This window comes from Pseudophryne corroboree, chromosome 3 (genome assembly GCF_028390025.1).
Source record: "Pseudophryne corroboree isolate aPseCor3 chromosome 3, aPseCor3.hap2, whole genome shotgun sequence".
In the NCBI taxonomy this organism is placed as follows: domain Eukaryota; kingdom Metazoa; phylum Chordata; class Amphibia; order Anura; family Myobatrachidae; genus Pseudophryne; species Pseudophryne corroboree.
Genome location: NC_086446.1, coordinates 483,940,631 through 483,965,699, shown reverse-complemented (window position 1 = coordinate 483,965,699; position 25,069 = coordinate 483,940,631). Strand labels below are relative to the sequence as shown.

Genomic DNA, 25,069 nt, shown 5'->3' with positions numbered 1-25,069 from the left:
TTAAAAACAGTTTTTTTTACATTTATTTTTAAAGAAATTTGCATTACAAAACAAAAACAGCTGGAATCACATTAGATACAATACAGACAACAGTAACATATTTTGCTTTTTATGGGGGGAATTCAGTTGTTTTGCGCTGTCCGTAGCTATTGTTTAAAGTGACGGGAAGCAATTAAATTGTATGTGCAGATAGGTGTGAGGTCTGCTGGCGCCCATTATTTCTACTCCTACCCTCCTGACGTGGTGAGCAGAAATCCACAAAGAGAGTCTGGCTTTCGGGCACCCAAAAGCAGCATGCCCAGTACTTTGAAAGGGTTTAGCGACTTTACGCATCTTAAAATCGGTGCATTCGGGTGCAATACGTGTAATTCGTTCCTGCGGCACAAATCTGACTATTGCGCCATCACTTTAGACGGGAGATTGGGCTTGAGAGGGCATGTAAAAACCATTGAATTTCCCTCATACATATTTAATACTTCAGGATAAAGTTGCTTATTTTTTTGTAGCATGAAAAAAACGGGTGTGAATTAAAAGATTGTCAATGAATTGGTTGACACCAAAATGGTCAACATGCCTTAGGATGACAGGTACAAAAGGTCGACATGGAAATGATCAACACAAAAATATCGGTCTCAAAGTGGTTTTTGTGTTTTGTGTCGCCATGCTTCGGACAAGGTGCCTCGCTCCCCTACCAATGCACTAAACACAGGTTACCAATCATAGTCTATGTGGACATAGTCTATATGTCTTTTAGATTGTAAGCTCGCAAGAGCAGGGACTTCTTTCCTCATGTGCCTTTCCTTTTCTTATTTACACTATCGTATACTCCATACTCCCCTTGATGGCACCTATATCCTGGTTTTCTGCACCTGTCCTATATTGTCTTGTACTGTAAGGGCTGTTTTCTTGATTGCTCATTTGATTATGTACTCTGTGACGGGCGATGCGGATCCCTTGTGGCGCCATATAAATAAAAGGACAATAATAATAATAATGATAATGATGATGAAAAAGTTGGAAACAATGTAAGAAAAAAATAAAAAATTGTCGACCTTTGAACTTCTCGAACTATCAGTCAGAACCCCGAAAAAACATCACATTATTATTTGTTTCTAATCAATTTTGTGGATCCAGGAAAAACCCTACCATTTGCATTGTTCAGTTAAGCAGTCACACTGTTTTTAAGCTACCACAGGGTGTGAATATCCTCCTCTGACCAGATAACAAATATCCTTGCGGCCCTTAGTGGACAGATGACATGGTTCTTTCTGCTAGCTGAAAAGGATGACGACAGAGAAACCTTCTGCATAAAAACAACAACAAAAAAAGTTAATACATTGCATTTTAACTGTAGTTAAAGCATTAAGAAGCATAAGAGCACGTCACCCTCTTACCTGCGTCAGAAGCGTTTCTTGCTACATGTCAGACAACCTTTACATCAGGATCATATATAATTTGCTCATGTATTTCTAGTGCAAAATGAAGGAACTCAGCCCGCGTATTCACAATTGCGAGACCCTATAGGTTTAGGGAATCATTTTCTGATGTCGCACTGAAATAATTTATTCTTCAAATAACATTTTGCTCACCCTAATTGCACTATACATTATACCCCATCTTACAATTAATATATTCTGAAAATGGTGATATTTCTCATCCTGCATCTTGTATGGTGTTCTGAGCAGATGACAACACATCACACATAAGCCTATCAGTCACGATTTTGCAGACAGACTCTGGAAAGTAGGAAATACAATGTCAACCTAATTCTCACTTGCTCCTCTATTTGTGGAGAGAATTGGAAAGTCAGGAACCCCCAGCCAAACATATTCTATGTTGGTCCTATTGAGGTGCACAGGCTAGGGGCAATATGCCAAGATTCTTAGGCATTACAGCCAGGCTCAGAATGAGGGCGGGGATACCCACACAACTAGTTTATAAGAGATGTCACACACTTTTTACCTTTGAGGAGGCATCATAATTATGGACTAAAACTGCACCTACTGTATAACCATTCTAGCCATGCAAGGCAATACAAAGGATACACCAGCAATATACAGCAGACCATAGGGATAACATTATCCTGAATATGAACCAAAGAAGAAGGTAGAGGCAAGCAAATAGCTAGGGGATTTTAATGGGAAAACATTTCCATTTGGGCGATTCTCCGTGATGCACGGGAGAACTACACAAATTCAAACAACATACGTCTCCAAAATACCAAGATTTTAGTGGGTCTTGAGTTATAGGGTAAGGCAGCATCGCAACTAAGCAATTAAGTTTTCATATAAGAACAATTTCTTAACAAATCAGTTTTAAAAGGAAAACAAAATAAAAAGAGTTTGATGCACAGGACTTTATGTTCACTTTCTGGAGAATCACCCATTTCCATGGGCTCATATCCCACATTCCTTCCTATTTAATGCCACATTATGACATGAAATATCTATGAAACTAATATAGTATATAGCTGTATTGTACAATATGCAGCTTAAATAGAGAGCTTTTCTTTGTTCCTTAAAATCTTTTGGACAATATTTCTCGACAGATCCCAGACACCTTCAATCACCCCAAACAGATCAATGCAGGACCGTGCACCTACGCACTTGTCACCTGGTTGTAAATTATTGCTAAAGCTATTTCATATAGCAATAATTAGAGCTACTGACATTTCTATAGTAATCCAGACAAATTATTAGACTATATAAACTCATTTTGTGATAAGATGATATTTCATGCGGCAAGTAATCACAGATGACCATGTTATAAGCAATACAATACAGTAATCTTGTTGACTGCAGAGTGTTGAATATTGCAAGAACAATAAGGATTTTTAGGGGCATTATGACTGGTTTACGTAAACACAGCTGCCCCTCAAAGTCCTTCATTTTTCTTGCTTCCCGCTGGAGTCATGGAGTCCTTCTTGTCACACCTTACATTGAGGCATCGCAGACAAACCTCCTGGTTCTGATACTGTAAATGGAAACATTGACAGTCACAATACACATCATTCCTGGTCACAGACAGGTCAATGCACCAAACTGTAGTGGTTCTGCAACCAGGGGCGGATTTAGGGGTCAGAGTGCAACAGTAACAGCACAGCAGTAAGTGCTGTCCCCTTCTGCCTAACTTTAATATTTACATTGTTTGGTCAAAAGCCCTCATTTCAGGTAAATTTAATAGAATAAAATGAAAAAAGAAACAAAAACATTTTGTCTTATTTATAATTATGCATACAACTTACAGGGGCAGTATGTGGATGTCCTACCCATTTACACTCATAATGGCTTATAGTACAGTAGGGTGGATTGGAAATATTTTGCAGTTACTGGTAAATTTCAGGCTGACAGTACCAAAACATGCATCCGTATGCCGCCCCTAGGCACAAGCCTAATGGGAAATTCACCACTGTCTCCAACAATACCCAGGTTGGAGTTTAAAGGAATAGCATTCTTAAAATGGAATCACCCTTACATACTCCTTCAGAAAACAATGAGTAATATAGTCTGTGTTTCATGTTTTGCTTTTCCTGTGGGAGAGATTTTGAGAACGTGTCACCTCTGCACCCAGTGAAATTATAAAGTAAGGAAAGAAGAGAGCATAGGGTAGTCTTCTGCTAGATGGCCTACACTAGTATAAAACCTGGAAGTGTGGCCAATAGTTTCAGTTACTTCTAAAAAAACAAAACCTAAAATGTTCCTTTATTTATTTATTTATTTATTTAAATGGGATATTTACCAAAAGAAGAAAACAATTATCTGATAACACTTACTTGCCAAACAGAAGGGATTAATCATAGTTTAAAAGGATTAAAAATTAGCCACATGCTTCATTACCTAAGAGATTATACCGTATTCACAACCTCTAAGCATCAAGTGTATTTCCCACATTACACTGTAGAGTCATTTGGACAGGGAATTTTTTCTAATTTTGTTCATATCATTTATTTGCCTCAAGACCCCCTATTAGTCTACAGCGATGCGTAATATGTTGGCTATTTCTAAGTTTAAAAAAAAAAAGGATTATTAGTATAAATAAGATTTTACTTACCGGTAAATCTATTTCTCGTAGTCCGTAGTGGATGCTGGGGACTCTGTAAGGACCATGGGGAATAGACGGGCTCCGCAGGAAACAGGGCACTTTAAGAAAGAATTAGGAATACTGGTGTGCACTGGCTCCTCCCTCTATGTCCCTCCTCCAGACCTCAGTTAAGGAAACTGTGCCCGGAAGAGCTGACAGTACAAGGAAAGGATTTTGGAATCCAGGGTAAGACTCATACCAGCCACACCAATCACACCGTATAACTCGTGATAAACTTACCCAGTTAACAGTATGAACAACAACAGAGCATCAGACCAACCTGATGCAACCATAACATAACCCTTATGTAAGCAATAACTATATACAAGTATTGCAGAAGAAGTCCGCACTTGGGACGGGCGCCCAGCATCCACTACGGACTACGAGAAATAGATTTACCGGTAAGTAAAATCTTATTTTCTCTAATGTCCTAGTGGATGCTGGGGACTCCGTAAGGACCATGGGGATTATACCAAAGCTCCCAAACGGGCGGGAGAGTGCGGATGACTCTGCAGCACCGAATGAGCAAATACAAGGTCCTCCTCAGCCAGGGTATCAAACTTGTAGAATTTTGCAAAAGTGTTTGAACCCGACCAAGTAGCTGCTCGGCAAAGCTGTAATGCCGAGACCCCTCGGGCAGCCGCCCAAGAAGAGCCCACCTTCCTTGTGGAATGGGCTTTTACTGATTTTGGAGGCGGCAATCCAGCCGCAGAATGAGCCTGCTGAATCGTGTTACCGATCCAGCGAGCAATAGTCTGCTTTGAAGCAGGAGCACCCAGCTTGTTGGATGCATACAGGATAAACAGCGAGTCAGTTTTCCTGACTCCAGCCGTTCTGGCTACATAAATCTTCAAAGCCCTGACTACATCTAGTAACTTGGAATCCTCCAAGTCACGAGTAGCCGCAGGCACCACAATAGGTTGGTTCAAATGAAAAGATGACACCACCTTCGGCAGAAATTGCGGACGAGTCCGTAATTCTGCCCTGTCCATATGGAAAACCAGATAGGGGCTTTTACATGACAAAGCCGCCAATTCTGACACCCGCCTAGCCGAAGCTAAGGCCAATAGCATGACCACCTTCCACGTGAGATATTTTAACTCCACGGTCTTAAGTGGCTCAAACCAGTGAGATTTCAGGAAACTCAACAACACCACGTTAAGATCCCAAGATGCCACTGGTGGCACAAAAGGGGGCTTAATATGCAGCACTCCCTTTACAAACGTCTGAACTTCAGGAAGAGAAGCCAGTTCCCTTTGAAAGAAAATGGATAGGGCCGAAATCTGGACCTTAATGGACCCTAATTTTAAGCCCATAGTCACTCCCGACTGTAGGAAGTGAAGGAAACGGCCCAGCTAGAATTCCTCTGTAGGGGCCTTCCTGGCCTCACACCAAGCAACATATTTTCGCCATATACAGTGATAATGTTTTGCTGTCACGTCCTTCCTAGCCTTTATCAGCGTAGGAATAACCTCATCCGGAATGCCTTTCTCCGCTAGGATCCGGCGTTCAACCGCCATGCCGTCAAACGCAGCCGCGGTAAGTCTTGGAACCGACAGGGCCCCTGTTGCAACAGATCCTGTCTGAGAGGCAGAGGCCATGGGTCCTCTGTGAGCATTTCTTGCAGTTCCGGATACCAAGTCCTTCTTGGCCAATTCAGAACAATGAGTATTGTTCTCACTCCTCTTTTTCTTACGATTCTCAGCACCTTGGGAATGAGAGGAAGAGGAGGAAACACATAAACTGACTGGAACACCCACGGTGTCACTAGTGCGTCCACAGCTATCGCCTGAGGGTCTCTTGACCTGGCGCAATACCTTTGTAGCTTTTTGTTGAGACGGGATGCCATCCTGTCCACCTGTGGCAGTTCCCATCGATTTGTAATCTGTGTGAAGACTTCTTGATGAAGTCCCCACTCTCCCGGGTGGAGGTCGTGCCTGCTGAGGAAGTCTGCTTCCCAGTTGTCCACTCCCGGAATGAACACTGCTGACAGTGCTTGCACGTGATTCTCCGCCCAGCAAAGAATTCTGGTGGCTTCTGCCATCGCCACCCTGCTTCTTGTGCCGCCCTGGCGGTTCACATGAGCCACTGCAGTGATGTTGTCTGACTGAATCAGCACCGGTTGGTCGCGAAGCAGAGGCTCCGCTTGACTCAGGCCGTTGTAAACGGCCCTTAGTTCCAGGATATTGATGTGCAGACAAGTCTCCTGACTTGACCACAGCCCCTGGAAATTTCTTCCATGAGTGACTGCCCCCCACCCTCGGAGGCTTGCATCCGTGGTCACCAGGACCCAGTCCTGAATGCCGAACCTGCGGCCCTCGAGAAGGTGAGTACTCTGCAGCCACCACAGAAGAGACACCCTGGCCCTGGGGGACAGGGTGATCAGCCGATGCATCTGTAGATGCGATCCGGACCACTTTTCCAACCGATCCCATTGAAAAGGTCCTCGCATGGAACCTGCCGAAGGGAATGGCCTCGTATGACGCCACCATCTTTCCCAGGACTCTCGTGCAGTGATGCACCGACACCTGTTTTGTCTCTGACAAGTGTCATGAGTTCCTGAGCCTTCTCCGTCGGGAGAAAAACCTTCTTCTGGTCTGTGTCCAGAATCATGCCCAGGAAGGGCAGACGCGTCGTAAGAATCAGCTGCGACCTTGGAATACGCAGAATCCAGCCGTGCTGTTGTAACACTTCCCGAGAGCGTGCTACACTAATCAGCAACTGCTCTCTGGACCTCGCCTTCATGAGGAGATCGTCCAAGTATGGAAAAATTGTGACTCCTTGCTTTCGCAGGAGCACCATCATTACTGCCATTACCTTGGTAAATATTCTCGGTGCCGTGGACAGACCAAACGGCAACGTCTGGAATTGGTAATGACAATCCTGTACCACAAATCTGAGGTACTCCTGATGAGGTGGATAAACGGGGACACGAAGGTAAGCATCCTTTATGTCCAGAGACACCATAAAGTCCCCCTCCCTTGCGATGACCGCTCTGAGCGATTCCATCTTGAACTTTTCAAGTATATGTTCAGGGATTTTAAATTCAATATGGGTCTGACCGAACCATCTGGTTTTGGGACTACAACATGGTCGAATAATAACCCCCTCCTTGTTGAAGGAGGGGAACCTTGACCACCACCTGTTGAAGATACAATTTGTGAATTGCAGTTAACCCTGTTTCCCTCTCGGGGGGGGAATCCGGCAGGGCCGTCAGTGAGGAGGCATCTTCTCAAAGTCCAGCTTGTATCCCTGAGACACAATATCTATTGCCCAGGGATCTAACAGAGAGTGAACCCACTTGTGGCTGAACTTACGAAAGTGTGCCCCCACCGGGCCTAGCTCCGCCTGTGGAGCCCCAGCGACATGCGGTGGATTTTCGTAGAGGCCGGGGAGGACCTCTGTTCCTGGGAACTAGCTGTGTTGTGCAGCTGGTTTCCTCTGCCCCGGCCTCTGGCAAGAAAGGACGCAGCTCGGACTTTCTCGTTTCTTTGTTCGAAAGGCTGCATTTGATAATGACGTGCTTTCCTAGGCTGTGCAGGAATATACGGCAAAATATCAGAATTACCAGCTATAGCTGTGGAGACCAGGTCCGAGAACCCTTCTCCACACAATCCTCAGCCTTCCATATGCCACTTAAGTTGGCATCATCTGTCCATTGCATATTCTACAGGATACGTCAAGCAGAAATCGACATAGCTTTGCCTCTAGGACCCAGTATACTCATGTCTCTTTGGGCATGTTTTATGATATATATCTCTTAAGACAGCATCTTTAATATATATATATATATATATATATATATATATACACACACACACACACACACACACACATCATAGGGTCTCAATTTCTGCTGATAAGGTACCTGTCCACGCCGCCACAGCGCTATAAACCCATGCCGACACAATCGCCGGTCTGAGTAGTGTACCAAAATGTGCACGCTATCTGCAGGATCCCTGAGAATAGCTAGGGCTACCTTTTGGGCAAACGTGACACCCTAGGGGAAGATTCCCATCACATCCTGGCCCTAGTGGGGAAAGGATACTGCCTGAGAATTCTTTGTGGGAAGCTGCAGTCTCTTGTCTGGAGATTCCCGCTCTTTTTCCTCAGGAGAGGAGGGAAATTTACCTCAGCTTTCTTCCCCTTAAAATGTGTCAGGGACAGATGAGTCATCAGTGATATGCAAATCATCTTTATTACAATAATCATATATTGAATACTTTTCTGCCATTTTGGCTGTAACTTTGCATTATCGTAGTCGACACTGGAGTCAAACTCCGTGTCGATATCAGTGTCTATTATTTTGGATAGTGAGCATTGTGAGACTCTGAAGGTCTCTGCGCCATAGGGACAGACATGGGTAGATTTCCTGTCTGTTCTCTAATCTTTTGTGCAATAAATTGACCTTAGCACTTACACATATCCAAACAGGTGTCTGCGTTGTCGACGGAGACACCCTCTCACACACATATTTGCTCCATCTCCTCCTTAGGGGAGCCTTTTACCTCAGACATGTCGACACACACTTACCGACACACCACACACACAGGGGATGCTCTATTTGAAGACAGTTCCCCCACAAGGCCCTTTGGAGAGACAGAGAGAGAGTATGCCAGCACACACCCCAGCGCTATATGACCCAGGAATCACACAGTAACGTAGTGTTAACCCAGTAGCTGCTGTATACATTGTTTTTACGCCAAATTTATGTGCCCCCCCTCTCTTTTTCACCCTCTTCTATCGTGCTTCTGCATGGGAGAGCCTGGGGAGCTTCCTCTCAGCGGAGCTGTGGAGAGAAAATGGCGCTGGTGAGTGCTGAGGAAGAAGCCCCGCCCCCTCAGCGGTGGGCTTCTGTCCCGCGATTTTGTGTAAAATAATGGCGGGGGCTCATGCATATATACAGTGCCCAACTGTATATATGCTCTTTTATGCCAAGAGGTACTTAATTGCTGCCCAGGGTGCCCCCCCCTGCGCCCTGCACCCTACAGTGACCGGAGTGTGCGGGTTTAATGTGGGAGCAATGGCGCACAGCTGCAGTGCTGTGCGCTACCTCATATGAAGACTGGAGTCTTCTGCCGCCGCTTTCGAAGTCTTCTTGCTTCTCACGCCGGCTTCTGGCTCTGCGAGGGGGACGGCGGCGCGGCTCTGGGATCGGACGACCAAGGGTGCGTTCCTGTGTTCGATCCCTCTGGAGCTAATGGTGTCCAGTAGCCTAAGAAGCATGACCTATCCGCAGTTAGTAGGGCTGCTTCTCTCCCCTCAGTCCCACGTAGAGAGTCTGTTGCCAGCAGATCTCTCTGAAAATAAAAAATCCTAACAAAATACTTTCTTATCAGCAAGCTCAGGAGAGCTCACTAAAGTGCACCCAGCTCGTCCGGGCACAGATTCTAACTGGGGTCTGGAGGAGGGACATAGAGGGAGGAGCCAGTGCACACCAGTATTCCTAATTCTTTCTTCAAGTGCCCTGTCTCCTGCGGAGCCAGTCTATTCCCCATGGTCCTTACGGAGTCCCCAGCATCCACTAGGACGTTAGAGAAAATAATAATAATATTATATGCACACACATCAGGCTTATTTTTGTTACATTTTTATAATGTTACATTCAACAAAAGGTTAAACACCTGCCAGTGGTAATTAGATTTCAAGAAGTTAAATACCTAATGTGAATTAAGCTACCAGGGGTTAATCAGAGGGTTAAGCAGTAGCAGATTTACGGATGCAGGAAATACAGTGTTAACCCCGGTTACACCCTAGCATGGATTTAGATATGGTATGTATTTGCTCCTGAATCAGTCATCAAGGATTTAGGCACAGCCATGACAGTATGCATACAAAACCTTAATCCACTGTAGCAAAGAGGTTATATTCCAGAACAGGTTATCAACTGGTTAAAACTATATTAGAATAGATTCAACTGGTTAATCTAAAACATTTATTACAAATTAATGGATGGTATGTATTACCAGGCTAACAAGAGTTAAAATTTTGTGGGCTACCAGGGTTACAGGAGATGTGAGGCCTAATTCAGACCTGATCGCTCCGCTGCGAATTTGCAGAGTTTTGAGATCGGATAGTCGCCGCCCAGACAGAGTGAAATTCCGCCTAGTGCAAACTATCCTGCCCTTTGTCAGGGTCAGGGCTGAGACCCGGCAAATTGCCAGCTCCGATGTCTGAAAGGGGTATACGCCAGGACTTTTTGGTTTATACTCCTTTCACACCAAAATCCCAGCTCTGACTCAGGATTTGGAACACAGTTCCAATCTGGCTCCGACCCAGGATAGACCCTGTTCACGCTGCGGCTCCGACCCAGGTCACAGTCATTTATAATGCACATGGGTGCAGTGTTAACTATTCTGCTGGCGCTTGGAGAGGACATAACCTTTAAGCTCTGTGGATCCGGCCCTCTCCAATAACCCGTGTTGAAGCAGAGGTGTGAAAGGGGTATGACTGAGGTGGGTAACAAGGGGTTAAATGCCAGTATGTGTTGTGCATGTTGTTAAACAGCAAACCATGGGGGAAACAGACAATAGGCCAGTATTGCAGGTGTATATGCAATGTGAACACAATGATAACGTAACATGGGGTTAAGCACAACCCACGTTACCTGCTGTTATAGTGTTAATAAGGGTCATACAACATGCATAATAAACACGCTGTCACTTGTACTGTTATTCCAGACTCAGCAATAATCCTGGTATCCAGTCTGCAGAGTGATCTCTTCCATTCACCCTCCAGGTACAAGATATACGTCAACCCCAGGTAATCGGATATTCTGCCGTTTGTAACAGGTACTGACAACACAACATACTCTTTCATTTCCTGCAATATTATTTACTATAGGGGTACTACAGAAATCTGTTCATGATACTGCCTACCACAGAAATTACACATTGACGTGCTGCCCAAATCTGCAAATATCTCAACTCAAGTGGTTTAGCCAATTCAATTAGCCACAAGGTTCCGTTGTAACCTTGTAGCTATGTTTCTCCAAGTCAGGGCCAAAACTGGATTTTTGTGGGTGTGGTATTGAAGGTCAACCACACTTAGGTCGACAGGGATTCTAGGTCGACAGGTCAAAAGGTCGACATGAGTTTTTTATTATTTTTTGGTGTCATTTTCACCATACAGTGACCGGGAACCCCAATGGCGTTCGCTCGCCATACTTCGGGCAAAGTGCCTCGCTCCGCTACCACTGCGCTCGGCACAGGCTACAGTTCCCAATCGTAGTCCATGTGGATCGTAAAGTATGAAAAAGTTCAAAAAAATATTTTTAAAAAAAACCTCATGTCGACCTTTTGTCCTGTTGACCTAGAACATGTTGACCTAGAGACCCTGTCGACCAATAGCGGTCGACCTTGACACTGTTGAACTAAAGACCGGATACCATTTTTGTCACCCAAGCCAAGGCAGCCATTTGATAAAAAAAAAAAAAATTCTACCTCATCTGGGAAAATCCACTCCTCTAGTATGTCAGGAAAACTATTAAATGCCCTGCGACAAAGACACAACTTGAATGAACACAAATCCTTGCACCTCCCCCTTATTTCTAATCCTGACTTCCAGGAGGGACAAGCGCGATATCTTTAATACATGGAGACTGGGAGGTTAATATTGGCTGCTTTGTTGACACTGAGCTCTGTCAGCATCTCACGTACCAGGAGGCCACTGCGAAATATTCAGTACTGGCTAGACACCCAGTGGCGTTTCTTTTAGCCTGAAGGACTGGCAAAACCTGCTTGATTCACTGCTATAGCAAGAGTCACTACTCAGCAAAGGGGCGATCTCATTGGCTTACAAACGACTCAACTGGACCACTGGAAATCCCAAAAGGGCTTTACGGTTTCACAGATCCCAGGTTTACAAATTAAGGTCTTACTTAAAGCTCATTTGAGGGTGTGCCGGTCATTATCTTATGTAATGTATAAGGAGATGTTTCTTAACATACTCCACAGGGGTTCAGTATGAAATATGGCCTGTTGGGATGCCGGCAGTCACATGACCAACAGCGGCATCCCGACAATGAATCTGTGACTTTCTTTTTTCCCATATAAGAGATGTCATGGAAGGGGGGAAAGAAGAGGGCAAGCAATTTAGTTACTAATTGTTTTTCTTTCTTTTTAATTTTTGGATTCAATTTGACCATGTTGCTCGCCACAGGTTCTGTTCCCATTCAGTTGGTGGCATGGATCCACCAAGTGGGTATACTGGGCCAGTGTCGGGAATTCGGCTGGCGGTTTATTGGCAGGTGTCGAGGTTCCAGGGTCAGTCTCTCTGTACTGTATCCTATATACATTTTCATGTATTGTATATTTGATTACATTCACAGTTACTTAATTTCTTTATAAAGAATATTGACTGCCGGTTACTGGTGATTTAAAATTTGTCCTTTATTGTAACATTCATTCAATTGTTTTGGGTATCTAAAAATCCCGTCTAAACAAGACTTTTTAGATACCCAAACAATTGTCACAATTCAATTGTGTTTAGATACCCATGCTCCTACTTGCCCAAACACAGCGGGATTAGCAGCCTAAAACCGCTAAACCCATCTAAACTCCGTGCTTTGGGCGTCAAAGTGCAGAGTTTCCACATATATTTTTCTTGCACCTCAGGAGGCTGCGAGAGAGAAAAAATGTGAGCCCCGCGGCTACTGGGCGCCTAAACAATTGAATTGCTTCGTTTTGCGCCCTCCACGAGGTAAAACAATTGAATCATCCCCACTGCTTCAATAAAAACATTAAAAGAAATGCACATAAGTCAACGAAAAAAAAGTAAATATGACTCTTGGAAGCACCGCCAGCTCTCTTTGTGATATATAACAGGAATACGGGTCTCATTTTATATTGTTGGTTTCCTGAAATTTATTCAATGTAAACAAAGATTATAAGCAAGAGCTAGGGCGGAACCATTCCCTATATATATATATATATATATATATATATATATAAAAATATATATATATATATCTCAAAAAAATAAGGAGAACACTAAAATAACACTTCCTAGATCTGAATGAATGAAATATTCTTATTAAATACTTTGTTCTTTACATAGTTGAATGTGCTGACAACAAAATCACACAAAAATTATCAATGGAAATCAAATTTATTAACCCATGGAGGTCTGGATTTGGAGTCACACTCAAAATTAAAGTGGAAAAACACACTACAGGCTGATCCAACTTTGATGTAATGTCCTTAAAACAAGTCAAAATGAGGCTCAGTAGTGTGTGTGGCCTCCACCATATGTTGTGTAGCAGATGGAAGTGGAAGCTATAGCAAGGTGTGAAGCACCCTAATGCTTAATGTTAAGAATTGCATCATTGGAGCCACAAAGATGTGATTCAACGGAAATCATGTCATCTAGCCCCGGAATTGCCTACTTCACTGGAAATGTGAGCAGATCTGGAAGGCTGGCCTACTCTCTTGCACAAATTCTCCCCAAAGTTCCTGGGTCTCCTGGGAATTCTCTGAGAGCAGCCGCCAAGTATGTGTTTTAGCTGTCTTTAATGGAGTGGGGGTCAATACTTTTTCTAACAAAGCTACCGTTGAATATGAGGGTGATAATGAAGACTTTATTTTACTGTCACTCTTCATATAATATATATACCGTATGTCCGTTTTTTGGACATGCATTAGAGGAATACACTTCTCAGGTAAATACTAGATTTTTGAAGGTCAGATCACAATACGTACAATATACAGCTTTCAGACCAGGCCTGCCAAAGGCCTTACAAGTGCGGCAATGGAGAACTTCAACAGCATGATAATTTCCATGCGACAATACAAGTTTTACCTACCACAATGACACATGGTGAATGGTTATCTACCCTGACATTCTACTGAAAAATGACCATCTTGGCTGATTAAGTCTGCATAAATATGGACTAGTTTTATGGTTTCCTTTAGATGTTTTATTAATTCAACTAACTGTATAGAATATTACTAAAGAATATAGCATTATGAGCTTACCCACCATATCCAGGTAGCCTCTCAGTGGGTAAGCTCATAGCCCTGGCCAGGATTATGCTAAATGCCTCTGGCTATTACAGGTAAACTCATAGCCCTGGCCACGATTATGCTAAATGCCTCTGGTTATTACAGGTTGAGCTAGTGTGAGATAGTGCACCTGCATCTTTTTCCCCCATGTGACACAACTGCAGGCGATGTTGAATGTAATAGAAAATATCTAAGTTTTGCACCTGCTATAGGGCAGGTACATGTGCTTGCTGATAATGACGACTTATTGGAAATTAGGCATGCACATAGGGAGAGGGCGTATCGCAATTTGCCTAAAACTCTGCATATGGGCAAATATATGCTTTCTTTTTTCATGCACAAAGTACGAGAGCAACATATGCCCATGATACTTCCAACTCTGTACTAGCCCACTGGGTGCAGTAGTGCTGCAATATGTGTGACAAGTACAGACATATTCCCAGAATAAGACTGTAATGCAGGAAGTCAGTAATGTGGCACCAGGGACAGACTGTGGAATTTATCAGCTTGCGCTGTAATTGTCCATGGAACTATGTCGAGAGTACGTATCGCATTTCACAATTAGCACTACTGGGCCTAAGATCTCAACTTCAGTCTAAATACTCTGATATTTAATTATTTGCTGTTACATTGGGATTCTGAGCATGTAATTTAAACATAAAGACCATATATAATATTCTATAAGTAAAACATATCAAAATCTCCAAACTCCATTATAAATCAGCACTCGCTCTACATCTCCCCCCATAGTGGAGAATACAGTGCCCATACGTTCAGGTTAACCCTTTACAACTACTTACAAAATGCACAAATTCAGGCATTTTAAGACATGTCAAACTGATAATATCAAGGGTTTTAGTGCAGTAATAAAAATAAGATTTTACTTACCGGTAAATCTATTTCTCGTAGTCCGTAGTGGATGCTGGGAACTCCGTAAGGACCATGGGGATAGACGGGCTCCGCAGGAGACATGGGCACTTTAAGAAAGAATTTAGGTTCTGGTGTGCTCTGGCTCCTCCCTCTATGCCCCTCCTCCAAACCTCCGTTAGAGAAACTGTGCCCAGAAGAGCTAACAGTACAAGGAAAGGATTTTGGAAATCCAGGGCAAGATTCATACCAGCCACACCAATCACACCGTATAACTTGTGATAACTTTACCCAGTTAACAGTATGAACAACAACAGAGCATCAGGTCAACCCTAATGCAACCATAACATAACCCTTATTGAAGCAATAACTATATACAAGTATTGCAGAAGAATTCCGCACTTGGGACGGGCGCCCAGCATCCACTACGGACTACGAGAAATAGATTTACCGGTAAGTAAAATCTAATTTTCTCTAACGTCCTAGTGGATGCTGGGGACTCCGTAAGGACCATGGGGATTATACCAAAACTCCCAAACGGGCGGGAGAGTGCGGATGACTCTGCAGCACCGATTGAGCAAACACAAGGTCCTCCTCAGCCAGGGTATCAAACTTGTAGAACTTTGCAAAAGTGTTTGAACCCGACCAAGTAGCCGCTCGGCAAAGCTGTAATACCGAGACCCCTCGGGCAGCCGCCCAAGAAGAGCCCACCTTCCTAGTGGAATGGGCCTTAACTGATTTTGGCAGCGGCAATCCAGCCGCAGAATGAGCCTGCTGAATCGTGTTACAGATCCAGCGAGCAATAGTTTGCTTTGAAGCAGGAGCACCAAGCTTGTTGGAAGCATACAGGATAAACAAAGACTCTGTTTTCCTGACCCTAGCCGTTCTGGCTACATAACCTTCAAAGCCCTGACCACATCAAGCAACTCGGAATCCTCCAAGTCAGTAGTAGCCACAGGCACCACAATAGGTTGGTTTATATGAGAGGATGAAACCACTTTCGGCAGAAATTGTGGACGGGTCCGCAATTCTGCTCTATCCGCATGGAAAACCAGATAGGGGCTTTTATGCGACAAAGCCGCCAACTCTGACACACGCCTAGCCGAAGCCAAGGCTAATAGCCAAGGCCTTCCACGTGAGATATTTCAACTCCACCGTTTTGAGTGGTTCAAACCAGTGGGATTTCAGGAAACTCAACACCACGTTAAGATCCCAAGGTGCCACTGGAGGCACCTTGGGAACGTCTGAACTTCAGGTAGAGAAGTCAACTCCTTTTGAAAGAAAATGGATAGGGCCGAAATCTGGACCTTAATGGAACCCAATTTTAGGCCCAAATTCACTCCTGACTGTAGGAAGTGAAGGAAACGGCCCAGCTGGAATTCCTCCGTAGGGGCATTCTTGGCCTCACACCAAGCAACATATTTTCGCCATATACGGTAATAATGTTGAGCTGTCACGTCCTTCCTAGCCTTTATCAGCGTAGGAATGAACTCATCCGGAATGCCTTTCTCTGCTAGGATCCGGCGTTCAACCGCCATGCCGTCAAACGCAGCCGCGGTAAGTCTTGAAACAGACAGGGCCCCTGTTGCAACAAGTCCTGTCTTAGAGGAAGAGGCCACGGGTCCTCAGTGAGCATTTCTTGCAGATCTGGATACCAAGTCCTTCGTGGCCAATCTGGAACAATGAGTATTGTTCTCATTCCTCTTTTATCTTATTATCCTCAGCACCTTGGGTATGAGAGGAAGAGGAGGAAATACATAGACCTACTGGAACACCCACGGTGTCACCAGGGCGTCTACAGCTATCGCCTGAGGGTCTCTTGACCTGGCGCAATACCTCTGTAGTTTTTTGTTGAGGCGGGATGCCATCATGTCCACCTGTGGCAGTTCCCACCGACTTGCAATCTGTGCGAAGACTTCCTGATGAAGTCCCCACTCTCCCGGGTGGAGGTCGTGTCTGCTGAGGAAGTCTGCTTCCCAGTTGTCCACTCCCGGGAGGAACACTGCTGACAGTGCGCTTACGTGATTTTCCGCCCAGCGAAGAATTCTGGTGGCTTCCGCCATCGCCACCCTGCTCCTTGTGCCGCCTTGTCGGTTTACATGAGCCACTGCGGTGATGTTGTCTGACTGAATCGGAACCGGTTGGTCGCGAAGTAGGGTCTCCGCTTGACGTAGGGCGTTGTATATGGCCCTTAGTTCCAGGATGTTGATGTGAAGGCAAGTCTCCTAACTTGACCACAGACCTTGGAAATTTCTTCCCTGTGTGACTGCTCCCCACCCTCGGAGGCTTGCATCCGTGGTCACCAGGACCCAGTCCTGAATGCCGAATCTGCGGCCCTCAAGAAGGTGAGCACTCTGCAGCCATCACAGGAGAGACACCCTGGCCCTGGGGGATAGGGTGATTAACCGATGCATCTGAAGATGTGATCCGGACCACTTGTCCAGTAAGTCCCATTGAAGGGTCCTCGCATGGAACCTGCCGAAGGGAATGGCCTCGTATGATGCCACCATCTTTCACAGGACTCGAGTGCAGTGATGCACGGACACCTGTTTTGGTTTTAATAGGTTCCTGACCAGTGTCATGAGTTCCTGAGCTTTCTCTATTGGGAAATAAACCCTTTTCTGGTCTGTGTCTAGAATCATGCCTAGGAAAGGCAGACGAGTCGTAGGAACCAACTGCGACTTTGGAATATTTAGAATCCATCCGTGTTGCCGTAACACTTCCAGAGAAAGTGCTACGCTGATCAGCAACTGCTGTCTTGATCTCGCTTTTATGAGGAGATCGTCCAAGTATGTGATAATTGTGACCCCTTGCTTCCGGAGGAGCACCATCATTTCCGCCATTACCTTGGTAAATATTCTCGGAGCCGTGGAGAGACCAAACGGCAACGTCTGAAATTGGTAATGGCAATCCTGTACCACAAATCTGAGGTACGCCTGATGAGGTGGATAAATGGGGACATGAAGGTATGCATCCTTTATGTCCAGAGACACCATAAAATCCCCCCCTTCCAGGCTTGCGATGACCGCTCTCAGCGATTCCATCTTGAACTTGAACCTTTTCAGGTATATGTTCAGGGATTTTAAATTCAATATGGGTCTGACCGAACCGTCCGGTTTCGGGACTACAAACATGGTCGAATAATAACCCCTTCCTTGTTGAAGGAGGGGAACCTTGTCCACCACCTGTTGAAGATACAATTTGTGAATTGCAGTTAACACTATCTCCCTCTCGTGGGGGGAAGCTGGCAGGGCCGATTTGAGGTATCGGTGAGGGGGCATCTCTTCAAATTCCAGCCTGTATCCCTGAGACACAATATATATTGCCCAGGGATCCAAATGGGAGTGAACCCACTTGTGGCTGAAATTTCGAAGACGTGCCCCCACCGGGCCTAGCTCCGCCTGTGGAGCCCCAGCGTCATGCGGTGGATTTTGTGGAAGCCGGGGAGGACTTCTGTTCCTGGGAACTAGCTGTGTTGTTCAGCTTCTTTCCTCTGGCAAGAAAGGACGCACCTCGGACTTTCTTGTTTTTCTGTGATCGAAAGGACTGCATTTGATAATACGGTGCTCTCTTAGGCTGTGAGGAAACATATGGCAAAAAATTTGACTTTCCAGCAGTAGCTGTGGAGACCAGGTCCGAGAGACCCTCCCCCAAAAATTCCTCACCCTTGTAAGGTAAAACCTCCATATGCCTTTTTGAGTCGGCATCACCTGTCCATTGCCGAGTCCACAGGACCCTTCTGGCAGAAATCGACATAGCATTTATTCTAGAACCCAGTAGACTAATGTCTCTTTGAGCATCTCTCATATATAGGACAGCGTCTTTAATATGCCCCAAGGTCAACAATACAGTATCCTTGTCTAAGGTATCATATTCCTCAGATAAGGTATCCGTCCATGCTGCTACAGCACTACACACCCAGGCCGACGCGATCGCCGGCCTCAGCAAGGTACCCGAATGCGTATAAATGGACTTCAGGGTAACCTCCTGTTTGCGATCCGCAGCATCTTTTAGGGCAGCCGTATCCTGTGACGGCAGGGCTACCTTCTTGGATAAGCGTGTTAAAGCTTTGTCCACCTTAGGGGAGGATTCCCAGCGTAACCTGTCCGTTGGCGGGAAAGGATACGCCATAAGAATTCTTTTGGAGATCTGCAGTTTTTTATCTGGAGATTCCCAAGTCTTTTCACATAACTCATTTAGTTCGTGTGAGGGGGGAGAGGTTACCTCCGGCTTCTTTTCCCCATACATATGTACCCTCTTGTCAGGGACTGGGGTTTCCTCTGAGATGTGCAACACATCCTTAATTGCTACAATCATATAACGTATGGATTTAGCCAATTTAGGCTGTAACTTTGCATCATCGTAATCGACACTGGGGTCAGAATCCATGTCGGTATCTGTGTCAACAATTTGGGATAGTGGGCGCTTCTGAGACCCTGACGGCCTCTGCGACATAGGATCAGGCACGGGTTGAGACCCTGACTGTCCTGAGGCTTCAGCTTTTTCTAACCTTTTATGCAAGGAATTAACATTATCATTTAAAACCTTCCACATATCCATCCAATCAGGTGTCGGCGCCGTCGGCGGAGACTCCACATTCATTTGCTTCCGCTCTGCTTCCACATAGCCTTCCTCGTCAAACATGTCGACACAAGCGTACCGACACACCACACACACAGGGAATGCCCTTTTTTAAAACAGTTCCCCCACAAGGCCCTTTGGAGAGACAGAGAGAGAGTATGCCAGCACACACCCCAGCGCTATAAACCCAGGAATAACATAGTAACTTAATGTTAACCCAGTAGCTGCTGTTTATATTGATATTTGCGCCTAATTATGTGCCCCCCCTCTCTTTTTACCCTCTTCTACCGTGTATCTTCAGGGGAGAGCCTGGGGAGCTTCCTCTCAGCGGAGCTGTGGAGAAAAAATGGCGTTGGTGAGTGCTGAGGAAGAAGCCCCGCCCCCTCGACGGCGGGCTTCTGTCCCGCTTAAATATACATTTTCTTGGCGGGGGCTCATACATATATACAGTGCCCAACTGTATATATGCTTACTTTTGCCAAAAAGAGGTCCAAATGCTGCCCAGGGCGCCCCCCCCCCCCCCCTGCGCCCTGCACCCTTACAGTGACCGGAGTATGTGAGGTGTGTGGGAGCAATGGCGCACAGCTGCAGTGCTGTGCGTTACCTCAGTAAAGAACAGAGTCTTCTGCCGCCGATTTGAAGTCTTCTTGCTTCTCATACTCACCCGGCTTCTGTCTTCCGGCTCTGCGAGGGGGACGGCGGCACGGCTCTGGGATCGGACGGCGAGGGCGAGATCCTGCGTACGATCCCTCTGGAGCTAATGGTGTCCAGTAGCCTAAGAAGCAGGACCTAGCTTCAGAGAGTAGGGCTGCTTCTCTCCCCTCAGTCCCACGATGCAGGGAGTCTGTTGCCAGCAGAGCTCCCTGAAAATAAAAAACCTAACAAAATACTTTCTCTCAGCAAACTCAGGAGAGCTCACTGAAAAGCACCCAGCTTGTCTGGGCACAGTATCAAACTGAGGTCTGGAGGAGGGGCATAGAGGGAGGAGCCAGAGCACACCAGAACCTAAATTCTTTCTTAAAGTGCCCATGTCTCCTGCAGAGCCCGTCTATTCCCCATGGTCCTTACGGAGTCCCCAGCATCCACTAGGACATTAGAGAAATAAAAATACCCCAAATCACAGAAAAATCAGGACAAGGAGATCTGTTGGTCAAATCCGAGTTTCACTAAAAACCCTTGGGACCAGAGGGGTAATTCCGAGTTGATCGCAGCAGCAAATTTGTTAGCAGATGGGCAAAACCATGTGCACTCCACGAGGGGTTTTGCAGATATAACATGTGCAGAGAGTTAGATTTAGGTGGGGTGTGTTCAATCTGAAATCTAAATTGCAGTGTAAAAATAAAGCAGCCAGTATTTACCCTGCACAGAAACAAAATAACCCACCCAAATCTAACTCTCTCTGCACATGTTATATCTGCTCAACCTGCAGTGCACATGGTTTTGCCCAACTGCTAATAAATTTACTGCTGCGATCAACTCTGAATTACCCCCCAGGTTCAATTATGTTACGCACATAGGGCATCATTCTGACCCGATCACTCGCTGCAGTTTCTTGCAGCGTAGCGATCGGGTCGGAAGTGAGCATGCGCCGGCGCCGCAGTGCGCCAGCGCATGGCAGCAGTCGTTGCCTAGCGATCGCCTTTGAGACAGAGGCAGTCGCTGGGCGGGAGGGGGCTGGACATCGGCAATAAGCCGCAGTTTAGGGGTAGCGGTCCGGCCAACGCAGGCGTGCCGAACCGTTGGGGGGTGGGCGGTCCGCGGCGGCTACGTGATGTCACATGCAGCCGCTGCGGGCCAGGGTGCGACGAGCAGCTCCCGGCCAGCATGCTAAAACTGCGTTGGTCGGTAGCTACTCTGGAAGTGCAAAGGCATCGCCACTGTGCGATGCCTTTGCACTTCTGCGGGGGGGGGGGGGGCGGCACTGACATGTGGGGCGGACTAGCCCTGTGCTAGGCGTCCCCCCGCATGTCAGTGTGAGTGATCGTAGCTAAATTTAGCACAGCTACGATCAACTCGGAATGACCCCCATAACCTCCATAGGCTACAAGCAGAAGCCAGCTCTGAGACAGAAGCCTTACCAGCGTTAGCAGAAGGTTAATTGAATCTGGCCCCATCATTTTTAGCAATCCTAGCACAAATTGTGCATATGAAGTGTACCAAACTGAACATGTTCTGAACTGTGTAAGTCAATCAGATAATTCACCTACTTATACAGGAGTACAGCCACAATGACACCAAAATCACTATGCACCTAAGAAGATACAATATTTTAATTGAGATCAAACCCATAGCAACTGTGCCAAAATGTCACAGGGAAAGTTCTGCAGGATCAGGCTTCAAGCAAACATTAAACAAGATATTTGTAGAGAATAAATTACACAAGAAATTACCATGGCCTGAGCAATGACGCTTAAGCTTCTCAAGTTAACACTAGGCTGAAAATCAAAGGCAACAAATCAGACATAAAATTCATTAGCTAAAATGTGTTACTGCTATTTCCACACTAGGAAACCGTAACACAATCCACCGAATAGGGCCAGGGCAGAGACAGCCCAGAATAGTATAGCAGAAAGTGAGACTGTGTTATTGCAAATGGAAATTAAGAACAGAATAACACTGCTGTGTGGCAGCTATGCGAGACGCCCAAGTTTGTGGCTTATAGTTTCAATTAAAAAAAAAAAAAAAAAATAGATCTACTTATGGAAAAAAAAAAAAAATATTAGGAATTATTTTTTATACTTTTTGGGTTGGCAAGGGGTGTTCGGCAAGCAATATGTGTAAATGCCTGGTAGCTAACTGTGATGGAAGTTTTGCTGCGGTTATTGAAACTAAATAGCTTTGTGGAATGTTGTTAGCAGTAAGGTTTTTTTTCTGTCTCTATATATCAAAGAGTTAACACTGTCACTAATAACAATAGCCAAGGGGTGCTGCAGACTGGTATTATAGGGGCAACACAGCATCAACGGCTGCACTTGGAATATTTTATTATTAAACAAGAGGGGGTATTATTTTTTCGTTTGCCAGAGTGAAAAAAAAAAAATTCTACTTGACGCGAGGTCAGGAAAATATTGATCAATAAGCACCTGTGTGCTAGAATTTTACTTACTACTCTCATCCACAGAGTCAGGACTGAGGACATGCCATGCTGAGGTGTTAGGAAGTCAGGATTGCTGATTAGGAAAGGTCAGAACTGGGACTTTGTAGGCCAGTTGGAAATGGCACGCACCTCGCCCGCAAAGACCCAGCTCCAAACTCTCTGCCTCCACAGAGGGCACCACATGTTCCCTGGAAACGGCAAGCATGGATATTAAATGTCGCTGGAACCACAAGTCTTTGGAGCCAAATTTAAGTCACAGTACGGAATAGAAGAGCATCCTCATTCTCACCAACAAACTGCAGATAAACCAATGTCTCAGATATTCAGCCAGATGTAAAACCAACTGGATAACATGATAGTGGCTAAAGAATCTTTTTCGGATACATTCTTTTCTTACTCATGAGACCTATACACAGTTTATTCCTTGTCTCTATTCTAGAATGTATTGTTAATATCATACTCCTCACATTTAATCATCAGGGTTCCTAAACACAGGCACTAAGGTTCTACCATGTCCTGACACCGAAGACCAAAGCCTGGTTCTTCCTCTGTTCAGAGAGATCTTCCCAACGCCATGACCTGGATAAACATAAGCAATTTTTTATAATTTCTTTTTGTGCTGCTTTAAGGCTAACATCCCCAACCACCAAGGCTCCCGTACCACACCTCCTATTGCAGGTTTCAGCAGCATATTCCAGCTTTTGCTTTTAAAATCTAATTAGAATTATGGGAACTTAATATTAGGAAAAACTTGAAGTGTCAGCGCTTGTGGTAAAACATAGCACCAATACCTGACCTGTGTGTTTAATAGTACTGAGTTAAGGAACTTAAGAGTTAACCTCTTGAGTGCTAGAATCCAGTAAGTACTTACACAGTACATTATCCATTTCCATATTGGATCTCCCCGGCCATGGACTGGGGTACGGATTCAGCTGACTCCCAGAAGGCAGCTTTATCGGGGGCTCCCCTGAGGTCTCTCCATATGTTTGCAGGCAGGTCCTGGGGGTCTCGGCTCGCCGCCGCTGCTGCTGGGCTCTTGCAGGAGGCGGGGCAGATCCTAGAAAGTTTATCTCTCGCCAGTGGCCCCTGTGCTGGTGCAAATGCTGAATGCGGAGGCACTTCCAGCCCCACCACACCCCCTTCCCCATACTGACTCAGCAGCAGCAATAACAGGGCTGCTCAGCCTCCCTCTCAGAGAATCATGTGTTGGGGATTGTGGGATCTCCTGCAGTTCTCTCTCTCCCCACCATATATATTTATCATGCTGCAGACTAGCGTGTCTGTCCGTAGCTCCTTCTGTACTCACTCCGTTCCAATCACAAGTCCCTGCATGCATTCAGCCAGGAACAGGGAAGGGGCACAGCGCACTCTGGCGGCCGCACTAAGAATAACACCAGTAGAGACAGAGCTTCTATCTGTACATACGGACAGCGTTAGTTACCGTGCAGCAGCAGCAGCATACAGTGTAACATGATAGACGGGGAACATTATTACTGTCACTGCATGGGAGCAGTTCCTCCCACAATTACAGTTTGTTATTTGACTCCTGTATAATACAAACTGGTAAAAGTATATGGTAGGGGGCAAGGGCATATATATATACACACATACACAGTACAGTACGTGCGTATATAATATAGTATATATAGCTGAAGCGCCACATATATATCTGTGTAGAATGGATATAATAATGTACGGAATAATTTCTATCCTAAAATATCACACTTACTAATATCATCACTTAATTACTAATATCACACTTACTTACACGAAATACTAATGGAGACGAGGATATAGATTTGTTTTTTGGTTTGTTTGTTTTTTTGTTTGGTCTAAAATGTGGGTAATTGTACAAGGCACAGACGGGGATCAAACCCGTGATCCTTTGGTTTACAAGACTGACGGCTTACCAGTTGGCCACCGCGCCTCCTTTCCTCTAATCACGTGTTGGTTACATCTGCCTGGAAGCTTGCAGCATAACTGTTTATGTAGACATTTGTAATATAGATCATTTTTATTTTACACATATACTGTAGGTGGATGGTATAGATCCACTTATGCTGTACATACAGTGTATTATAGATCCACCTATACAATATATACAGTGTATAAAGAAATGTACTGGATATAGATTGTTGTGTATATGGTATAGTAATGAACACATCACATATTAAATTGTGTAAGTATGTAATGCTCTTATACTATCTATCTATCTATCTATCTATCTATCTATCTATCTATATATATATATATATATATATATATATATATAATCTATATCACTCGTCGGACCTCTTATGATGAAACTCATGGACACAGACTCATTGTACACTGCCTGACGAAGGGCAATAAAGCCCGAAAGCTTGCACATTGAAGTCGGTGTCCAAGAGTTTCATTATAAGAAGTCTGACGAGTGCAAGAAGTCCGACGAGTGTTATCTTCT

General features: G+C 45.0%; 1 long non-coding RNA gene across 1 annotated transcript; it reads right to left on the bottom strand.

Annotated features, from left to right (window-relative positions):
* Window positions 1-24,058, bottom strand: LOC135056103 (uncharacterized). Its single transcript, XR_010243891.1, has 2 exons — window positions 23,498-24,058; window positions 1-1,303 (listed from the first exon to the last, which is right to left on the bottom strand). It is a non-coding gene; the product is annotated as an uncharacterized LOC135056103 (long non-coding RNA).
* Between the last annotated feature and the right edge of the window lie 1,011 nt (window positions 24,059-25,069).